This window comes from Macaca fascicularis, chromosome 1 (assembly GCF_037993035.2).
Source record: "Macaca fascicularis isolate 582-1 chromosome 1, T2T-MFA8v1.1".
Classification (NCBI taxonomy): Eukaryota; Metazoa; Chordata; class Mammalia; order Primates; family Cercopithecidae; genus Macaca; species Macaca fascicularis.
This window is the reverse complement of record NC_088375.1, coordinates 26337614-26352536: the sequence shown is the minus strand read 5'-3', so window position 1 is coordinate 26352536 and position 14923 is coordinate 26337614. Positions and strand designations below refer to the sequence as shown.

Genomic DNA, 14923 nt, shown 5'->3' with positions numbered 1-14923 from the left:
TTAGCATTGTGGTTTGTGCCAAGCACCATGCAAGGCCCCAGGAGTACAATTATGACAATGATGACAGTGTGGTTGGGGAATTAGATATTTAAGACATGAAGTGCTAAATGCTTTACTTAAGATTAAACAAAGGAAGGAATCACATTTCTTGGCCTTTGAGTTTAGCCTAATCTTTTCTCAGCATCCTTCAACCTTCCTTATTCCAAGATGTCACTGGAATTTTTAACCCCAGCAAGCCCCTCTTTTCTTTATCCATAGCAGGTTGCCTTTTTTTTTTCCTAATCCATGCTGCTCTTCCCTCATCCTCTCTCCCAGTGGACCCAGAAGAAGAGCCAGCCAGGCAAAACCCCAGGGATCGCCTACCCTGCCATACACCCCATCTAGGTGGTCAAGATGGTGACTCTCGGCCAGTGGTGATGGTGTTTCCCACTGCAAGATCCCAGCATTGTGATGGGGAAGGCAGGGCTAAGGATATCTTCTCCTGCCTTAACTCTAAAACACTTTTTCATATTAGAGTTTTGCTTTATTTCCTCCATGTCATTGTTTCTGCCTCTCTGGCAATTTTAATTTATAATAAGAAGCGTCGGTGTTATTTTTCACCAAGGAAGCCATTAATATTTTAACAATTGCAGCCTGGTTCAGGATGGCAACCAGGAAATAGCCTTAGTTGGGTGTGTGGAGCACAGCAGGAAAGGAGACAAGCAATGCTGATTGGCTGACTTGGCATCCATGAAGAAAACAAAAGGCTGGTGAGAGGATGGGGAGCTGGGAGGGTGAAGGGAGCATGGCTAGGGGAGGAGAGGCTAGAGCTGGAAGAAGCCAGGAGACTGCAAGAGAACATAAGCCAAGAAAAAAAAAAATTAAAGCAATAGCAATTCAATAAATAGTGCCTGTGCCAAGTGGAATAAAAGGAGTTTTTGCTAAGAAGAAAACTATTCTTTGCATATAGATAGGCCAAGGGCAATGACAGAAAAGACACTGTCGACTTGGTTTGAATCTGAATAATTACACTTTATATTATAGGCCATTCATTAAGAACTAAGTGTCAGAGTGAATACTAAATCCCAGATCTGGCAACTGCAAGTTTTGTTCTCAGTTTTTTCATTACTCCAATCTTTCTACGAACTTGCTCCACAGTCTTGGATAAGTCACCTCTCCTTTCTAGGCCTACTGTTGAAAATGAGGCTATTTCCCTAGGTAACCATTGTGTTTTCTTGCAATTCTAAGAATCTCCGAACTCTATCCCCTCCTGAATTGTTTATAAAGGGATTTTCTAAGGCATTTTCTTCCAGGAAAGGAGCCTGGAACTAGAGATGATCACCTAAGACCTACTGCTGGCTCTGACAGAGGGTGGCTGTGTAAGACTAGAGAAATCCCCAAGCCCCCTTCCCCTCATCTGCCCAGTACAGGTAGGAATCCCTTTCCAAACAACTTTACAAGATGCTGGCCACATACAAGGAGATGATAGAAAGAGGAGACCCATGATTCCTGCCTCACAAGGCCTTCAGCCTAATGGTGAGATGAGAAGATAGACAATGACAGTAACTGCAAGAAAGTTTCCTGAGGAAGCTGAGTCTATGCTTGGCCCTGAAGGACAAGTAGGACTTCTGAGGTGAGTAGAAGAGACTGTAGGCTCTGGCGTCAGACTTCCTGGCCACAAATCATGGTCCTGTCACTTCTCATGACCTTGGCCACGTCACCTGCCTTTCCTGAGACTCTATTTCCTTACCTGTAGAAATAATTATAGTGCTTACAACATAAATGAGATCACATAGTATCTTGCACATAATAAGTACCCAATAAATGTAGTCAGAGAAGGAAAACAGTGTTAGTATATATTAGAAATAAAATTCCTTAGGTAAGCTGGATTTTAGTAGACGTCAATAATAGGAAACATTTATTAAGCAAACTTAAGTCCCACTTGCATTTCCTCAGTAACGAATCAATAAATTATCAAGTGTTTGCTATATACCAACCATTTTACTAGGCACAGTTCCTGCATTCTGGAGAATTATAAACTAAAGGAGTTAGTCAAGCAAACAAACCATGACAGTACAGTTTGATAAGTCAAGGGCAGGCAGTATTTCAATAGAAGGCAGTGAGAGGTCAGGACAGGAAAGGGGATGGTAGCATTTAAGGAAATGGAAATGATATTATGGAAGGCATAAAACAAAGTATGGGTTTGAGAAAGGTTCTTCAGGAAATACTAGCCTTACCAAGGGGCCTGGGAGGTCCAACATGCAGTCACAGTGATCAGTACCATAAGGCATTCCACTCTTTGTGCATGTTAGTTGTAATTTATTCTATCTATCTGGAACTCAGATGGCCTGGAGAAGTTCTCTCTCCATCCCGGCCCTTCATCCATATATATGTCTTCATGCTTGATTGCTTTAACCCAAACATGAAACTCAACACTTTTGTAAGTTCCTTCAGAAAAATTCATTCTCACAAAAGCATTAGTGCTCACAAATGCTTAAACAGATCTGGGATTCAGTCCCCACAAACTCAAAAACAGGAACAACAGATTCCACATATTTCTGTCTTTAAAAATGTTCTTGTTCACCAGGAAATCAAAAATATCCATCTCTCTAGTTGGTCCCCCAGCTAGCTCCAAGCCTACTTGGCTCTTCTCTTTTTAATCGGAGAAAATGTTTCTCAATATAGTCCATGACCAAACAGTTGTGCACATCACGGTGGCCAACAGAACAGAGATCACATAAAAGGAGACACAAAAAGGAGAGCATCCACTCTCCTTTTAAAGTCTCAATCAGTTTTAATTAAGCCACTTCTGTTTAATCAAACCACATTATTAAGGAGCGCTATCTGAACCTGGTTCCCATCCTGAGATCCAGAATTGGTGAGACTGGATAGGCAGAACCCTTGACAAAATGTTGCCTGGATGCACTAGGGTGTAGCATCCCTTTCCTATTAACTTGTTGAATCTCTGTTATTAAATGTATTCCTTTATAAAGCAAGAATTAAAAAACATATCTACTTTAAAATTTATGGTAAGAAATAATAACATATTCATGCATATCTCAGATTTTCATATCCCACACATATCTCAACTTTTCATAGAATGAAATATTTCTAAAAACTGAAAACCAACCAAAACTCCCTATTAATTTTAGAACCTATTCATTAGATGTCACTGTGTCTTGCTAAGCACTTGAATCTGTCATTGTGTGGCCTTCCTCTTCTTCTCACACTAATGCAGGCCTATTTATCCATAAGGAGCCCAGTTATAAATGTGAATGAATGACTGTATCAGTGAAAAATGCTCAATAGAAATATTGCAAAATGCAAATTATGAATTTGCATTGTAGCATTGTTGATTCCTTTGTTCTTCCATATACTTTTCTGCCTTCCCCAACTTATAAAAACAATTATCATTGATTATATTTATAATCAAAAAAGAAAAGTAATTTTAATCTTATAAAACAAAAAAAGTCACTGGCTGCCAGGCAGTTCAATCCTAGGACAATGTTTCAGCTGAAAGGTGACCATATGGTTACTTCATGGAAAGAAAGAGATTATGAAGCCAGGCCCTTTCATCTAACCAGCCGCCTAATGGGTTATAATTTAATATGCAAAATTACCTGCTCTTTCCAAGGTCTCTAACCATCCCCAGAGACAATGGAACAGATGTGCAGCCTGTCATATGGCCAATGTGAAACTAACATTTACCGCAATAGCTGGAAATCTTCTCCCCACGTCTTCCACTCGTGGAAGTCCTACTTCAGGGCCAAGTATAAATTCAATTTCCCCAGGAAACTTCCCTGAGCCTTCCAAGACTGGGGCTCTTCACTCCCTCCCTCAGCGTTCTGTGTCTTTATCTTCATTTCCCTGAGGACAAGAGTCTCATTTTTCTTTGTTCATTGGTAGATTTCCCATGCCTAGCTAAGTGTTTTACACATAATGGGCATCCAAGACATGTATTTTTAAACTAATCTGGATTTCTGGTTTGTTTCAGTAGATCGATCAACACTCTAAGCAACCAAAAACTGAAAAAACACTTTGAAAATTACGAAGTTCTAGTAAGAGGCAAGGTATTATGATGGTACTGTGGTTCTGATGGGGGTTAATAACACTCTTACTCTCTTTATTCATCATCATTAGGTAATTATTCATTTAACCCCTTTAAAAGCTATTCACTAGTGATAAGTGAGTTGGAAAGTATAACAGACAATCACAATGATCACTTACACATTCAGAAAGTGTATTTTACCATCCTGGGTAACATAACAATTTTGGCATTTTTATGAACTGTGAACTGTGTCAAAATCAACATGTGAGCACCTAGCAGAAATGAGAGGAAGTCTCACTGAATAACTCCCTGGGAGACTAGGGGACCAAGAGGCAAAGGGGCTCAGGTTGGTAAAATAGTGTTAACCTGTGAAAATTTGGATGCTGTTTTTAAGTCTCATATAAGCATATGAGTTCTAGGGGTGGGGTGCACAGGGATTTTTGTCTCTGATATATCCCCTGCACCTAGAATAGGGACTGACCCATGGTAAGAATTCAACAAATATTTAATGAAAAAATAAAAGTGGAGCCCTAAGATAGACCCTAATGCAGATTATGACTTCATTAACATAGACCTTATAGCCCTTTCTTTTTCTTGTTACTCCCACTGAAAGTTTACCTATGGGATTACTTCATGATTAGATGGACCAATGCAGTGAAGCTGGTTTCTCAGAATTAGGTAACTTTCTTTTTATGCAGCTGTCTAGCAGGCATTCGTAGACCCTGCTGGTGTCTGGAATCTTTCTTCTCTGTGTCTGGTAGATTTCAGCTGACCTGGGTGTCTCTGTGAGCCTCTTTTGTTGGCAGACTCAAAGGTGAGCTCATTAGCCATTACCCTCTTGGAAATCTGTTCCGAGAAGTCAAACATGCTCTGAGTCACATGTATCTGCTGCCTACCACAACAGTGTAGCATGCAGACTGCTTCTGCCAATAGGTTTCTGGGAGGAAGAAATGGAAAATCTGTCATGGTATGAAACCGCACAGCTCAACTTGGAGAAGGACTTCAGTCCACAGGAATTCACAGAGTGAAGGAAGGCTCTTAGTTCTCTCCATGTGTAGGTAAGCCTCGAGAAAATTCCCAGGTCCCTGCAGAGGAGGAGAAAAAATGGAAAGAGGTGGACAAGTGGATTGTGTTGGGCAGGATGGCAACACTCAGTGCTTTCCAGAATGGCCCTTTGGCTTGTTCTAAATGGATAATAACACATGGCTATGCTTTTGTACACATAATGTTGACTGCTACTTCAACAAGGTGCCGTTAATCACCTTCCTTGCTCCTGGTACAAACTGAAGAAAGCCAAGAAGCATGAAACACATGACTTTCCTCAGAGAGATTTTTTGTTCTAGAGAGGGAGACAAGAACAAAAAACTGGAAAGTTTAATGAATAAAAGAAGGCTGCTTACAATCACACACCCAGTGAGTAATACACACAGAAAATCTTACACTATTGCAGAGAGCAGAGGATCACTGTGGGCAGGAGAAATAGAAGGCATTAGGACAGGTAGAAGACGAAGATTTATGCCAGCAGAAGAGACTGCCTGAGCAAACCTATGGAAGTGAGGAGGCTCCTCAAGAAGCCAAGAAATACTTTGGGTCTCCTGAAGCCAATTCTCAGGCTAGAGGCCAGTGAGGCAAATGAATTGTCCAAGGACACCCTATGAGTAAATGACGGAGACACTTAGAATTCAAGCCTCTGGAATCTGAGCTTGGTGATATCCTCTGTCAGGTCCCTGTCCACTGAGGGGTTTAGTGAGGTGAAGGGAGTGGGAGGGAACATGCATTGCAGGTTCTTGCAATCTATGCCCAAACAGGCTTTCCCATTTACTACTTGCAGATACCCTAGATGGGCATAGTTACTGCCATTTATAGATAGGTTCAAAGGCCCCGAAACAGTAGGTGACTTGCCTAAGGTCACACAGCTAGTGGAAGTGGATGTTGAACTGAAGTCTAGCTGTTTATAAAGCCCAGTCCTCTCAGCTAGGTCAACTTGGAGTCAAGGGTTTCCACTGGGAGTAAGGAGAGATAACTGCTTTAAACTCTGCTTTTTAAATAATGTTCAATATGAAATAGTTGAATATTGTCCAATATGAAAAAACGATTCAAAGATTTATTCCAGTATTTTAAACATTGCCTCTGGAGGGAGAGATGGCATTGTAAGGTGGTCAGGAGGATGTTGTTGGAAGTCTAGAAAGCCAGATGAGTTGTCTGAAAATAATAATGTTGCTACTCGACTGTTTTATATTAATGTAAACATTACCCATTATAATAAAATCAGCCACAAGTTCAACATCTCTTATAGTAACAATAACTCTTGTCTGCCTTCTAAAATGACTCCTAAATAACAAACCCTCCATAAACTCAATCTAACCTAAATAAGCAGAATTGCTGTGACAACTGAGATCATAATTGTCTTTGTTTGATCCTTCAGCCTCCACAATTGTATAGGTTCTCCATACCAAGTCATGGCCTTGTTTATCTTTGCTGTGTGTGCTCTGGGAAGCTTTCTGCCTAGAGAATTAGCACACTCAATAAGCGCCACTGTTCTCTTCAGTTGATTAAACTCCAGTGACTCAGTCTGTTAGCAGAAATGTGTTGGGCTAATATCACAGTTCTGATCACCTCACCTCATGTTGCTCTTTTTTAATGTTATCTTAGACTGTGCAGGTTATCTGCATCACAAACCAAATTGATCACTGGACTCTGATAGTTATAATAGATTCTAGGCACATAAATTATTTTTCATTAGCTTTAATTGCCTGTAAAGGAATTTGGACACTTAATCTAAGGAAGTGAAATGATGTGGTTCAGCTCTATTAGACACTGTAAAGCTCTCACTTATTTTAAAAAAAAAAAAAAGTGTAGAAAGGTAAGCAAATTTCCAGTACCTGCAACCTTGAGGTCCTTCAACAGGAAGCCAATCTCTATGGCCACCAACAGAGCTGTCTTTGATGTTATGTGCAGCTTCAGTCCACACTGGCTTCAGTGCCTTCAGAGCAGGTCTCTATCTCCTGAAGATCCAAGTCTTTGATTCTCCTGTGGCTCTAAATATCTAAATATATGTACCGAATAATAATGATGACAACAATTAATTATTTTTGTGCATACTCTGAGCCAGGCTCTATACTTAACCTTTATATGCACTTCATTTGAATACTCAAGTAGATTTCCAAAGTGGCTATCACTATCCTTACTTTACAAAGGATAAGACTGAGACAGAGGGAATGAGTTCCTTTCTCAGGGACATAACTGTACACATTGAAGCAGAACTCAGACTCAGGCCTGGATGAGACCAGAGCCTGTGCATTCCAGGATATTCTGTGCTGTCCTGAGACTCCAATATAGACTGTGCCATGCTGCCTCCTATAGGAGTAACAACTACTCATGGTGTATTTTCTCTCACCACCTAGGGCTCAGCCAGCATGAGTACCACATCAACTTAACACCAAAGCTCACTTCAGACATTGAAGCTAGTAGGTCCTTTCCTGGCACACATCGTTCATGACTGTATCCCCAGGACCTTACAGAGTACTTAGTACATTGTTGATGCTCAGTCACAAATATATGTGTGTTATAAATAAATTAATAAACCCAATACATAATAAATAAATAAATAAAATATAAACATATATACAACATATAAACAGAATAAACTCACTAAGTGAAAATGTTCTGAGTGAATGAATGACTTAATTGATTAAGTGGCAGTCCCTTCATTTACCTGTTGTTCCCCAGACTCTTCATTCACAGTCTTTCAATCAATATTCTTTCACTGTTGTTTTCATTCCCATATCCCCAAACATTTACACTATCTGTGACCTTAGAACTTCTACCCCATGGCTCTAAAAACATGAAAAAATATGACCACACATATTCAATTTTTTCACAGACCTGTGCCTGACCTCCCTACCTTAACTGAACCCTGGCTTTCCCTGCAGTGCTCTTGAGTGAGGGTCATGCATTCACATAGGCTCTGAGTCCTGTGGAATCTCTAGAATAAGTTTCACCTCCTAGGTAATTATTGAATTTGAACCCTTTCATCTATTCTCCAACTATCTCTTTTATTCAGATCCTTATCCTTGCTTTCCTGTCTCCTTTGGTCTAGGCTTTTCTTTATGAAGTCCATTTAATTGCCAGAGGGAGATTTTTCCGAAACATAAATCCAATAGGTTGTATCCCCACTTAAAATTTTTCCTAATCACTTTCCAAGCAAAACACATATTCTTTCAGTGCCATAGCACCCTTCACACACACTGCCAGGTTCCTGTGCTGCAGACATGCAGAATTAGTCATGTTTCCCTGAGGAGACCATGTGTCCCTATGCCTCCGTGCCTGTTCACATACAATTTCCCATGCTTGGATGCCTCTGTACCTGTACCTTCTTTCCCTGGGGGACTTTCAGTGGTGTTTTTCCTGGTTTCCAAGGTGAGTTAATAGTTCCTCACTGGTGCTGCCATATACCTGATTATACCTACGTCATAGCGCTTGTCACACTTCTGCATTTTTTTTCTATTTTGACAGTAACTAAATGTTCTCATTGTCTCTTCATACCCAGTGCCCAGCATATGGTAGGTGTTCATTAACTATTAACTATATAAATATTTAAAGAATGAAAGGAGAGTCTTCTGACACCTGGGAGTCTACAGTTCCATGGAAAATAACCACAAGTAGAACTCATCATCTCTATTCCAGTCTACTGCAACGGCTTTCTACCTAATGTATCTGTCTTTGTTCTTGCTGTCCCCTTCAAATTCCACTTACATACGACTGCCAGAGTGATCTAACATTAAAATATTTGACTCCAGTGCTTACAATTGCCATGTTCCTAATAGTACATGGGTTTAAAATCAACTTCTTGAAAAGGCGTTAATGTCCTCCATGGAGTAGTGTCCTCTGCCTCTCATCTCCTCACTCCCTGCCTTCCTTGATCCCTCCCTGGCTGGTTAGGAGCCAGGGAGGAAATACAGGAATCCTACAATACTGTGTACAGAACACCATCATTGCCTTTGCCATAATGCTTTATGTTCCCATGGCCAGACAGTAAATTCCTTGAAGACAAGGATTGTATTATATTTCTCTCTAAATCCCCAGTAGATAACACAATTTCTGACCCATAGTAGGTGCTCATTTATGGATATTGAATTAATAGTATCTAATGATAGGCAGAGCAATGAGTTGGAATGAAAAATACCACAACGCATTGCAAAGGAAAGCAAACTTTTGGACAAAGATCAGGTCTTCCAGCAGACTATAAACTAAACGCATGCCAGAATGATACAGGACTTACATTTCTCATTAAAATTCTTCAACAGAGAACAATATTTTATGAATATTCTTTGGTTCAAATCAAAATCTTATGATATCATAAAAGGTATGTTGAAAATAAAAATGCAAGTTATCTTCATAAATTCAGCTAATTTCATAAAGCAAAAAGTTTCTAGTACACATTTTCAAAACTAATGATACATAACATTAACATGAGTGCATTTACTGGCAGAATACACAGCAGCTAATGACATTCCATTACATGTTCTCTCTCATTGGTAGCCACCACTTGATGTCCCTATGATTAGGCAAATATTCAGTCAATTGGTCAACAGTACTAACTAAAATCATCTTGTGGGGACAGCACCGTATTTGTTGCAATAAGGAATAATAAAATAACAGGTTTCTGACACTCAAGAAATTCACAACTTATTTAGTGAAAATAAAGGGACACCTATGAGGAATAAGAGATAACTTATAAATACAAAACTGCCTCCAGTCAAATGTGTTCTACACATGATTATTACCAACAAACACAAACAAAATAAACAAGTGTACAGTTCTTCCACAGGCCTGTGTAGTGGTACTACTGCCCCACCTTACAATTGAGAGGGTGGGTAGACATCCAAACCTTGTGACCTGCCCAAGTTTACATTGCTATATGAAACAGAACTAAGACTTAAACTCAAGTCTTCTGACTCCCCATTCCAAGCTCCTTCCAGTACCATGCAAGAGGCACATGTCAGATTTTCCAAAAAAGTATCCTTCGTCCTTCCAAGTTCCCTCCAAAACGAGATTTTATAGACAAGCTCTGTTAAGGCAGATTTGGTTACATGTATTGAACTAGGCAATCTATAATGTGTCTTGCAATTTGAAAAGTACATAATCCTCTCTAGTCTGTATTTATGGGCACCATCAATTCAGCCATAACTCAGCCATTATGACCGAGCTGTTTCATCAGGCAACCAATCAGGGCAATGAAGAAACAAACAGTATATCTGACTTATTTAACTGAACAACTTAAGCACAATGGTTAAACTGCTCAAGAGTGGAAAAATAACCAGTCTTAGCCAAGCTTAATATTACCTCATTCCTTCAGTGTTATATTTAACACACTGAATCTCTGTTTATAAATGGCTCCACCCCCTCATAAAAATTGCATTTTGGCTATTAGAGTTTTTAATAAAATTTATTTGGATGACAAACATTTATTAGTCTTTTCTGGCTTCCTTCATATCTCTGTACTCTTACATAATACTCTATTGTTTGTTTTTAAAATTTTTATTAAGTTACTGAGTTTGTTGTCACTGCTATTATTTAAGCATCACATACATTAAATGTTCACAGAATTATCCACTTTCCTATGACACCATAAATGTGTCTTGAACTATTAATCTGAATCACTATTCAAAGAGAATCTTGGGAGGGAGCAGGGGAGCGGGGCCAAGATGACCACTAGAAGCAGTGGTGATTGGAGGCTCCCATTGAAAAGAACCAAAATAGTATGTGAATCCAGCAGCAGCAATGGAGGTATCCAAGTTCTGTCATCAGGACTGACTAGGCAGCTGGCATAACTCACAGTGAGAAAGGAAGAACAGCGTGGTACAGTGGCTCACCTGAGAGCCACATGGGGCATGGGAGCCCCCAACCCCCAGCCAAAGGAGATGGTAAGTGAGCATGCTACCCAGCCTGTGAAACTGTGCTTTTTTCCATGGAACTGTGCAACCCAGGGATCAGATCGGAAGGCCCCACTTGTGAGCCCACACCACTGGGGCCTACAGTACCAACCAGGGAGCCGCGTAGATTCTCAACAGCCACTCAGCTAGAATCTGCTTAAGCCTGCCGAGTTCCTGGGGGGAGGGGCAGCTGTCTGTTGTCTAAGCTGTCTGAGCTGTTAGGGGAGGGGTGGCAGCCAACACTGGGACTGCTAGCTGCCTAATACACTAAGCTCCCAAGGCAGAGGAAGGGCAACAGCCATCTCTATAGCTCCAGGCTGCACCTTTCCCCTGCTGGAGCCAGGGAGGCTGGAGGGCTTTGTCCCAAGACTAGTCCCCACAGCCCAACACACTGGCTATGGCAGACTGCAGCCAGAGTGCCTCTTCAGGCCTGACCCTGACCCATCCCTCACTGGGTGGGGTCTCTCTGTAGGAACTCCAACAACTCCAGCCAGGGGCTCAGGGACAGAATTCTGATCTCCCTGGGCTTGAAACCCTAAGAGGAGGGGTGGCCATTGTCTCCATAGACCATCAGACATAGCCTTTCCTCCTGCTAGTTCTGAGGAATCTGGGCAGCCCAGACAAGTAGGTTTCCCCCAGCATGGCACACTCGCTCCACCGAGGGATAGTCAAAGTGCTTTCTTAAATGAGTCCTGCTCCCCATGCCACCCAACTGAGTGAGACCCTCCAACAGGGGTTGTCAGATGCCGTATACAGATGCATTCCTACTGGTATCAGGTTGGTGCCCTTCAAGGTCAGAGATGCAAGAGGAAGGAGCAGGCACCCATCTTTGCTGTTCTCCAACCTCCTTGAGTGACAGCTCCAGGCGCAGGAGCAAACCAGATGAATAGGGCCTGAAGTGAACCCCTAGCAAAGTGCAGCAGCCCTGCAGAAGAGGAACCTGACCATTAAAAGAAAACAAACCAACAGAAAGCAAAAGGAAAATAAACCAAAAAAGTCTTCACAAAACCTCACCCAAGGGTCAGCAGCCTCAAAGATTGAAACTAGACAAACTCATGAAGGCGGGAAAGAATCAATGAAAAAAATGCTGAAAACGCAAAAGGGCAGAGTGCGTCTTCTCCAAATGTTCACAACACCTCTCCAGCAAGGGCACAGAACTGGATGGAGGATGAGATGGACGAATTGACAGAAGTAGGCTTCAGAAGGTGGATAATAACAAATTCTGCTGAACTAAAGGAGCATGTTCCAACCCAATGCAAAGAAGCTAAGAACCTTGATAAAAAGTTAGAGGAGCTGCTAAGTGGAATAACCAGTTTAGAGAGGAATGTAAATGACCAGATGGAGCTGAAAAACACAGTGAGAACTTTGTGAAGCATACACAAGTATCAATAGGCAAATCAATCAAACAGAAGAAAGAATATGGGAGTTTGAAGACCATCTTGCTGGAATAAGGCAGGCAGACAAGATTAGAGAAAAAGGAATGAAAGGGAAAGAACAAAACCTCTCAGAAACATGAGACTATGTAAAATGACCAAACCTATGATTGATTTGAGTACCTGAAAGAGATGGGGAGAATGGAACCAAGCTGAAAAATACACTTCAGGATATTATGCAGGAAAACTTCCCCAACATAGCAAGACAGGTCAGCATTCAAATTCAGGAAATAACAGAGAACACCACTAAGATACTCCAAGAGAAGATCAACCTCAAGAAACATAATCATCAGATTCTCCAAGGTTGAAATGAAGGAAAAAATGTCAAGGGCAGAGAGAGAGAAAGGCCAGGTCACCTACAAAGCGAAGCCCATCAGATTAACAGTGAATCTCTCAGCAGAAACCATACATGCCAGAAGAGACTGGGGACTGATATTCAACATTCTTAAAAACAATAATCTTTAACCCAGACTTTCATATCCAGCAAAACAAAGCTTCATAAGCGAAGGAGAAATAAAATCCTTCTCAGACAAGCAAATACTGAGAGATTTCATCACCACCAGGCCTGCTTTGCAAGAGCTCCTGAAAGAAGCACTAAATATAGGGAAAAAAAAGAAAAAAAAAAAACCACCTGGTACCAGCCACTGCAAAAATACACCAAAGTATAAAGACCAAAGACACGATGAAGAAACTGCATCAACTACTGTGCAAAATAACCAGACAGCATCATGATGACAGGATCAAAATCACACATAATAAAATTAGCCTTAAATATAAAAGGACTAAATACCTCAATTAAAAAACACAGACCTGCAAACTGGATAAAGAGTCAAGACCCATTGGTGTGTTGTATTCAGGAGACCCATCTCATATGCAAAGACACACATAGGTTCAAAATAAAAGGATGGAGGAAAATTTACCAAGCAAATGGAAAACAAGAAAAAGCAGGGGTTGCAATCCTAGTTTCTGACAAAACAGACTTTAAACCAACAAAGATCAAAAAACACAATGAAGGGCATTACATAATGGCAAAGGGATCGATACAACAAGATTAACTATTCTAGCTATATATGCACTCAATACAGGAACACCCAGATTCATAAGACAAATTCTTATAGACCTACAAGGAGACTTATATATTATATTATATATCCACATAATAATAGTAAGAGTTTAACACTGCACTGCCAATATTAGACAGATCGATGAGACAGAAAATTAACAAGGATATTCAGAACTTTAACTCAGCTCTGGATCAAGTGGACCTAATAAACATCTACAGAACTCTCCACTACAAATCAACAGAATGCACATTTTTCTCAGTGCCACATGGCACTTATTCTAAAAGCAACCACATAATTGGAAGTGGAACACTCCTCAGCAAATGCAAAAAAAACTGAAATCATAACAACAGTCTCTCAGACCACAGTGCAATCAAATTAGAATTCAGGGTTAAGAAACTCACTCAAAACCACACAACTATGTAGAAATTGAAGGACCTGCTCCTGAATGACTCCTGGGTAAACAATGAAATTAAGGCAGAAATCAAGAAGTTCTTTGAAACCAATGAGAATAAAGTGGTAACATACCAGAATCTCTGGGACACAGCTAAAGCAGTGCTTAGAGGGAAATCTACAGCACTAAATGTCCACATCAGAAAGTGAGAAAGATCTCAAATTGACACCCTAACATCACAATTAAAGGAACTAGAGAAACAAGAGCAAACAAATCCGAAAGCTAGCAGTAGGCAAGAAATAACTAAGATGAGAGCAGAAATGAAGGGGATAGAGACATGAAAAACCCTTCAAAAAAATCAATGAATCCAGAAGTTGGTTTTTTGAAAAAAAGAAAATAGACCATTAGCTACACTAATGAAGAAGAAAAGAGAGAAAAATCAAGTAGACACAATAAAAAATGATCAAGGGGATATCACCACTGACCCCACAGAAATACAAACTACCATCAGAGAATACTATAAATACTTCTATGCAAATAAACTAGAAAATCTACAAGAAATGGATAAATTCCTGGAAACATACACTCTCTCAAGACTAAACCAGGAAGAAGTCGAATCTCTGAATAGACCAATAACAAGTTCTGAAATTGAGGCAGTAGTTAATAGCCTACCAACCAAAAAAAGGCCCAGGACAAGATGGACTCACAGTGAAGTTCTAACAGAGGTACAAAGAGGAGCTGGTACACTCCTTCTGAAACTATTCCACACCACGAAAAGGAGGGACTCCTTCCTAACTCATTTTATGAGGCCAGCATCATCCTGATACCAAAACCTGGCAGATATACGAAAAGGAAAGAAAACCTCAGGTGAATATCCCTGATGAACATCGACACAAAAATACCCAATAAAATACCAGAAAGCTGAATGCAGCAGTACATCAAAAAGCTTACCCACCATGATCAAGTCAGCTTCATCCCTGAGATGCAAGGCTGGTTCAACATAGGCAAATCAATCAACATAATCCATTACATAAACAGAACCAAAGACAAAAACCACAAAATTATCTCAATAG

At 40.4% G+C, this 14923-nt stretch overlaps 1 long non-coding RNA gene across 1 annotated transcript in view; it reads right to left on the bottom strand.

Moving 5' to 3' along the window:
• The window catches only part of LOC102133443 (uncharacterized), an 81903-nt gene that overhangs the window by 6408 nt on the left and 60572 nt on the right, over window positions 1-14923 (bottom strand). Inside the window, exons 2-3 of the long non-coding RNA XR_010578268.2 lie at window positions 6910-7073; window positions 4646-5112 (exon numbers count right to left, since the gene is read on the bottom strand). This is a non-coding gene — a long non-coding RNA (uncharacterized lncRNA). The remainder of the gene's footprint in view (window positions 1-4645; window positions 5113-6909; window positions 7074-14923) is intronic.